This window comes from Palaemon carinicauda, chromosome 21, assembly GCF_036898095.1.
Source record: "Palaemon carinicauda isolate YSFRI2023 chromosome 21, ASM3689809v2, whole genome shotgun sequence".
In the NCBI taxonomy this organism is placed as follows: domain Eukaryota; kingdom Metazoa; phylum Arthropoda; class Malacostraca; order Decapoda; family Palaemonidae; genus Palaemon; species Palaemon carinicauda.
In genome coordinates, this window is record NC_090745.1 from 82634434 (window position 1) to 82643212 (window position 8779).

The following is an 8779-nucleotide window of genomic DNA, read 5'->3' on the forward strand; positions in this document are numbered from 1 at the left end:
AGATATTTGAATAGTCCTAATCAATACATATGCGCGGAGAGCTCTATTACATTAAAACAGTGTTTACCATAAAAAATAAAGGAAATTCACTCAATGTATTCCACAAGTCCATAAACACACACACACACACACACACACACTTATTTTTAAAGGTCTTGTAATGATAATTATTGAACAGTTTATAATCCCTAACATAACAAATGACAAAAGAAGTTCCTTAGCCTTAGAAAGGCACCCCAAAGACCAGACGGCCTAAGATTAAAGGACACTTTCAAGGCTGCTAAAGAGGAAAGCCCTTTTGACTGTGGCTGCTGCTTCATTGGAATACAGGCCAGGTTCTGTATTAGAACCAAGGAGGAAACGAAACATAGATCCAACTATTCAGGACTTAGGGCCTGCTCGAGTGGAAGCAGAAATCCCAGTATCTGGAGCAACGTTCTTAAAGGTCCTTGTTATTATCAGGAAAATTAATGCCTTCGAGGAAGTTTCCAGAACTCCAGTCAAGATAAGCAAGGCTTCCATTGACCGCTTATTTGAGGCACCATAGGGCAAAAAACCCACCTTGGAACTTCCCTGGTCTGTTCTTGCTCTCAAAGCAACTGAGAATGCAGATGCGCTAGTTTCTGGGAGAAGTAATTTTTTCAGATAAAGCCGATCTAAAAAAATTCTGCCACTAGCACACACTAGACAGAAGAGATTTTATGCAACCGTGGAAGCCAGTCCTTCCCCTCTGCCTACTGATGAAAAGTTTACAACCCAGATTCAGGGGACATAGATGGAAAGACTCGATTCGTAGCTACCATCATCTTAGCTTCCAAGTTTGCCAACTTTAAAGCTGTTTCCATGGTGAGCCAATACGTGACATACTGGCTGGACCATGGGTCAGGTGCACTAATATGCTTCGCCTCTTCCTGGAGACTGTTCAAAGCCGAAGAACAAAAGTGACTTCACCAACACAGGTTCTCAGATGAAGCACCTAGGAAATGGTTTATCTTTTCCATTGTCACTCCATTGCATATTTCTTAGTCAAGTAATTAGAGTTAACGTGTGACGTCAAATTATGTTTTTCTTATATTGTAGGGATCCAGGCAGATTTATATGAATATTTGTTTCATTGGGAACAATAACACGGATCATTGTGTCTTTGGTAAAGCTTGACAAAAGAGAGCATGAGCAAAGGATAAAGTGGTAGAAGAAGAACATCAGTATTAGTTCCTTGGATGGCAAAAGGTATATACCTTTCAATCATGTTGCCATCTGGTCACTGTTCTTGTCGTGTATTCTTTTAGGTCATCAGTGGTATGGCTCATATACTGTAATTTACATACAAATTCTATTCCGTAATCCCCGAAAAATATTCGTAGCCCTCCAATGTGATTAAAATACTTTGTCTTTATTTCGTTGTAGATTATATTTGTCAAATTCATTTGCAGAGCCAGTCTACTGCATATATCTATTAGTCGCGGGAGACCTTGCACTGATTGGGAAATTAAAACCGTATCGGCTTAACGGTGTTTGTTAATTGTTATTACGTTGACACTGCGTCCGATTGGGAATGAGTTATCTTTGACATTCAGGATATGTGTACGAGTCAAACATATACGTTGAGAGGATGCTACCTTGATGGGGTTTGTCAAGAACCAGCAACATAATAAGCCAAATAACTGTAAAGGTATGCCTTGTTTTATAAAACTTCAAAAAGTTTTACATAGTATACGTCAACAAAACACAAACAAAGGAGAGGCAATTAATAGTGAAATTTCAGCAATTCTTTCTGAGGTGATGCGACAAAAGCCTCACAGGACAAAATTACCCGCATGGATTTTAAAAGAAACGATTAAAATGGCCAGATTTATCCATATGTAGAAATTTTATCAAAGAAAACTAACCCGATTTTTAAATCTTTTATCAAAAACGAAAGTTAGTGTACAAACTTTTTGAAATTATAAAAAAATATTTATTACACAAAAGATATCAACGTTTGCATAGATTTATAAAAACCATTATTAAAATTGATAAAATTAGAAGCAAGAATTTGTATATCCTTATATTTTTGGTTACATCATAAGAATTCTTCAATGTCCTTACCATTACTAAAATCAAGACACAGATTTTGCAAACGCGACTGTAATTTTAGTTTCCTGTCTTAGTTTTCTTACAGAGAGGTTCTCCGATTGCATTTTTTTTCCCAAGCTAGTTTGACCCATCAGTGCATCTTTATTCGGAGCTTCAATAACAACCGAAATTTTGGGATGACTATAACCAACAAATTATTTAAAAGTACTATTCCAAGTTCCAAAATAGTTATTTGTACCGACTTAACCACTAACTGTTGCTTGATATTCACTTCATTTGTCAGGAGGAAATAATGGTGAGATTTGTCTTGAACGACGCTTGGCACTTGTCACACATGTCAAATCAATATATGCCCAAAGAGGTTCAAGATGCTTTGGGCAATTCAATTTAAGGAAATTCATAACATCTATGATTTTATTAGTTGGAAGAAAAGCAAGTCAGTCAATCATATCTCAAAATGTCTTGTAAATTCTTCTTGCTTGAAAATACTGCTTAGTCCCAAGCTTTGTAGTTTCCGCCATGTATTTTGTGTTAAATGGTAAAAGCAGGTTTTTTTTAAGGGTCTGGGGTCCCACTACATTTTCGATAGCTTTCAAAGGGGATTTTTCAATTTGTCATCGTAGTAACTTGATTCATATAAAATCCTAGTTCCTGTCCTTTATTCAAAACTGTTGTAAGAAAATTTTCATAGATATCCTGTGATTTGCCGGAAAGAAAACCATACACACAGCTTATTGCTGAATACCGAGTGGGACTTTTTAACAACAAATAGCTGTTCAAATAACGCCGGTGCCGATGTAAAGGTTCCATCCATATACCAGATTTGTCTTGGCTAAATGATGCATCGCATCTCTTCTAGAAAATATAATTATTCGATTATAGACTTCAGCACTATTATCATGATGACGAAAAGGACCATAAATTTTCTCATAGAGCCATAATCCACTCTCCAGAAATTTTCAAGGTGTTTTCTTTGAACATATCTTTTAACTGTATATTTCCCATGGCAAGTCTTCCTTTTACAATCATAATATCCACCGAATTCACTGCAATGTGACTATAATTTCCTCTAGCTGATTTGGCCTGTGATAGAGGATTGTACGCAATTTTGCTACTTGCACTGATCCTTCATCGCGCTCATGACTGTATTCTATACTTGAAATGATGTCTGATATTTCCAAATTTGTTGTTACTTTTCCATTACACCCAAACGCTGATCTTCTAGAACATTCCCGTCTCTAATAGTTTATTTATTCTGAACCTGAAGCTACGTTTAGAGAGAGAGAGAGAGAGAGAGAGAGAGAGAGAGAGAGAGAGAGAGAGAGAGAGAGAGAGCTTGTAATCATTATAAATAATTATCAAAAGTCAATTATCAATACAAATATTTATAGATAGTGTGTTAGTTTGCTGGTGATAATGAAATAACATGGTTATATCGTGAAATAGTGAAAGATATTCACACTGTAAATAACTATCGAAAGATAATCAATAAGTAGTTTGTTAGTGGGGGTTTTAGCGGCGGTGGTTTTAATAGTAGGAGTCAGTCGTTGGGTGTGTGTTTTGTCAGGCATTCTCTTTCAGAAGGGTGTTGCATGTGTCGGCCGAGTTGTCAGCTCTTAACCAAAGCTTGCTTTACAGAGTTATGTAGAAAGGACAATAGTTTCACTAAAACAGCAATCAAATACCTTTATTGGAATTGTAATGATTACGGTTAGATGATAGTTGTCGGGGTCATTGTCGTCTTTCTATTTTTGATTAAAGGTATTGAGTGAACTAACAACCGGGGATGTACGAGAAAATATTTATTAAGCTCGCATTTACCAAGACAAAGCAGAAGGTAAATCCTGAGTTGCAATACTTGGAAAACTTCTGTAGGGAGACGATCTTAGCAGGGGGAATTATTATTAAGTTCTTTTCTTATGGCATCCTTGTCTCCTGTCGTTTGGTTACCGGCAGATATATTTGCAGAAGCCTTTTTTTTTCAGAATGTACACTCTTTTCTCTCTCTCTCTCTCTCTCTCTCTCTCTCTCTCTCTCTCTCTCTCTCTCTCTATATATATATATATATATATATATATAATAGCCACTTTTCCTTTCGTGGCTATAAGTCCATATTTTATGCTCATTACATATCGGATTTCGTGATTCGCATATACTGTACATGACATATGTGTGTGGGTCTGTGTTGGTATTTATAGTAATTTATATGATGTGAATGTACATTTAAACTCAGTGGTATAATTGAAGATATTGGAAAAAGGTGGGTACAATCTGCCATGAGACTTGGGTATATGTCTGTTGGCATCTTTAATAAATTTCATATAGTATAACAAGCAGAGTATTTATTTTGTATTCTGCTAAATGGTTGTGATAACTGTTGGCTTTGAGATTTTCTTAAACTGCACCTTTCCAAAAATAGGGATCCGTAGACATGATATAAAATCTTTCCATCTTTCCTATTTTTTCTATCTAGCTGATCGAAATTCATATAATTCTATTATGTAATTCGCTATTTATTTTATGAGATAATGGATTTTACTGGTTATGGTTCTGAACACCCAAACTGAATAGAGTTTTCCCGCATATGAATTTTTTTCTTGTAAATAAAGGAAAAATGTCTATGAATTTTATGTTATAGATGTGGGGGCTAGTTATATTCGTTTGCATCAAGTTTTCCCCCCCTTACCCATTGCCAGTAGAATGTCCTATATTATGTTGTTTAGATTCAATGAATTAATATTAATAGCTGAAGTATTCATAGCAGGACGCTTTCACGTGTAGGCTACTCGCATTACTAAAGATGAAAAGTAGATATTGAAACAAAGTTTTTGTTAACCTAGTTTATGGGCTTTCATGTTAGCTTGCCCTTGAATTCAATTTCTAATTTCATTAGATGAAGTCTTCTGGAAATGTGGGTTGTAGATCAGAGAGAGAGAGAGAGAGAGAGAGAGAGAGAGAGAGAGAGAGAGAGAGTGTAATGTATCTTTTATCATCCGAATCCTCACTATTTTCATTGTAAATGTTGTACATACTAACATCATCTCATTTTGTGCTTTAATCATACAATTACGTTCACTTCTCGCCAACTTTCAAAATTAGTTTTTATGTGGTTCGAAACGGCTAAGCTTTTAAGAAATAACTCCAATAGTTTATGTTCTAAAATCCATTAGATTTTTAAATTGTTTTAATCTGGCAGTAGCAAGAGCCCCACATCCTTCCCTTACCAATAAATAAACCAGTATCCCGAGAAGAAAATCTAATTTTCTCACTAAAGCCAAATATGGCGGGTTCAGGATTTTTTTCCTTCTCCTCTCCTTGCCGGCGCGACATCTCGGCCTGCAGTCAAGTGGTCCATGCAACAAGTTACGAACGAGTCCTTCTGCCGGATTTGACTCTCCGTTATTGCGTCATAAATCTCAGGCAAACTCCCAAGGAATAAATTGGTCCTGTTCACTACAGGGCCCCCGGAAATTTTCCACCCTCCTATTTTTTTTGGAAGATCTTTTATTTCTAAATTCACTTATACGTTCATCTATTTTTATTAAATGCAAATGTTTTCGACATGGCCTTTCGTATTTTTTGTTACAATGTTCCCCCTTCAAATTTTTGTATTCTTTTTCTTTACAAATTTTTGTTCTGAATTTTTTGGGATAATTTTTGCCTTTTCATTTCAGAATCTTTTATTATCTATAATTGTCATTACGTTGTTTTCTCTCTCTCTCCTCTCTCTCTCTCTCTCTCCTCTCTCTCTCTCTCTCTCTCTCTCTCTCTCTCTAACCATGTACTGTTTTTTTTTTTCTATTGAAATGTTATTTTGTTCACGTGATTAGTGTACTTTTACTATTGATCGTCGGTTTGTGATGCCCTGAAATGAAGAATATTGGAGTTTCATAGGCATCTGTTAGAGCGCATTTGATCAATAGCCAGGAACTTGCATATTCTTGCTACTGTTCTTAAAATATTTTATTTTGATGGTTTATTACTTGTCTTGTAGTTTATTTATATCCCTGTTTCCTTTCCTCACTAGGCTATTTTCTTCTGATGGAGCCCTTGGGCTTATAGCATCTTGCTTTTTCAACTAGGGTTATAGCTTAGGACGTAATAATAATAATAATAATAATAATAATAATAGTAGTTATAATGAAATAATTTTAAATATTCCATCGAAAATGCGATTAAAGTGTTCCGTAAGTTGTATGGTAAATAGCAGTCAGAATGTACTTGATTGATTTAGAATGAAAAATATGATGGTTAAGTGCTCTTTCTTTATCTTGGGAAATGTCATGAAGAAATTCAGTGGTTTCTTTATTTATTTGTTTATTTTATACTTTAATCATTATATTTTCTCACTCTTATTTGTATTCGTCGGTGAACAAATATTTGTGATAAATGGTCTTTTGGTAGGCAACGAAGATTCAAACATGACGGATTTCATAAGGTTTATCGTGCGGGATTATTGGCTCTCTATATTATAATGAATCCTTTTTCTTTTTTATATCAGGTCGATTATCGCCACGTTGTGGTTTGATCTATTGGTAAAAACTGCGTATAATGTCAATGAATAACAAATGTATAGATAGCTTTTGACACTACTTTTTATACTGCAGTTTTCTATTTCATTTCGTATATGCATCTTAACTATCATTATTTCATCCCACCCAACGATAAAATGGTAACCACCTATACGTAACACTATGATTAAATGATTACGAATCTAGGAACCCTTCTTAACAATTGACGACTACTTCATGGAAGGAGTTAGTTCTACAATAGTAATGTTTGGACACACGTTTAATCTGAAGTGATGTTTATTCTGAAGTTGTCTTCTACTGTCTTGGGTTAGAGTTCTCTTGTTTGAGGGCACAGTGGAGCACATTGTTCTATCTTATTTCTCTTCCTCTTGTTATTTTGAAGTTTTTATAGTTTATGTATAATAGATCTTGGGTTAGAGTTCTCTTGCTTGAGGGTACACCCGAGCACACTATTCTATCTTATTTATCTTCCTCTTGTTATTTAGAAGTTTTCATAGTTTATATAATATAGATTTACTTTAATGTGATTATTTTTAAACTTCTCACTGAGCCATTTGCCCTATGGGAACCCTTGGGCTTATAGCATCCTGCTTTTCCAATTAGGGTTGTAGCTTAGCAAGTAATAATAATAATAATCGTGTCTCGACAGTCTCGTCGTGAATGGTCACACATTTATGCTGAAATGTCTTGTGCTAAATGGACACGTGTACATGCTGAAGTATCTCATAGTGAAGTGTCTCATACAGAGTGGGCATATGTTCATGCTGAAGTGTTTCATACTGAGTGGGCATATGTTCATGCTGAAGTGTTTCATACTGAGTGGGCATATGTTCATGCTGAAGTGTTTCATACTGAGTGGGCATATGTTCATGCTGAAGTGTCTTGTACTGAGTGGGCATATGTTCATGCTGAAGTGTCTTATACTGAGTGGGCATATGTTCTCGCTGAAGTGTCTCATACTGAGTGGGGAATGTTTATGCTGAAGTGTCTAATACTAAGTGGGCATATGTTCCTGCTGAAGTGTCTCATACTGAAGGGGAATAGGTTCATGCTGAAATGTCTCATACTGAAGGGGAATAGGTTCATGCTGAAGTGTCTCATACTGAGTGGGCATATGTTCATGCTGAAGTGTTTCAATCTGAGTGGGCATATGTTCATGCTTAAGTGTCTTATATTGAGTGGGCATATGTTCATGCTTAAGTGTTTTATACTGAGTGGGCATATGTTCATGCTGAAGTGTTTCATTCTGAGTGGGCATATGTTCATGCTTGAGTGTTTTATACTGAGTGGGCATATGTTCATGCTGAAGTGTTTCATTCTGAGTGGGCATATGTTCATGCTTAAGTGTCTTATACTGAGTGGGCATATGTTCATGCTTAAGTGTTTTATACTGAGTGGGCATATGTCTTTGCTTAAGTGTCTTATACTGAGTGGGCATATGTTCATGCTGAAGTGTCTCATACTGAGTGGGCATATGTTAATGCTGAAGTGTCTCATACTGAAGGGGAATAGGTTCATGCTGAAGTGTTTCATTCTGAGTGGGGATATGTTCATGCTTAAGTGTCTTATACTGAGTGGGCATATGTTCATGCTGAAGTGTCTCGTACTGAGTGGGCATATGTTAATGCTGAAGTGTCTCATACTGAAGGGGAATAGGTTCATGCTGAAGTGTTTCATTCTGAGTGGGGATATGTTCATGCTTAAGTGTCTTATACTGAGTGGGCATATGTTCATGGTGAAGTGTCTCCTACTGAGTGGGTATATGTTCGTGCTGAAGTGTGTCATACTAAATGGGCATATGTTCATGTTGAAGTATTTTGTGCTGAATGGTCATATGTGTGTTAATGCAGCTTATCCTGAATCTTGCTTTGTCTTTCAATGAAATGCTAAGGACTTAATTAATTTCAGATATGTCTGGATGCCCAAATTAGAAAGAAAAGATAGTTATATATTTGCTGTTACAGCATATTAAATGAATCACTACGAAGTTTGATTACTGATGTTTTGTCTCTTTGGTTCAATTTCCATCTTTTTAATAATCTTAATTTATTGTTTATATAAATTAATGATCTTTGTTTCGTAACGGTACGACTTTTGAAATTATATAAATGTTTTTATCATCGTAGCAGCTTTTTTTCTAACTTTTGATGAATGTGTCTGCACATATACTC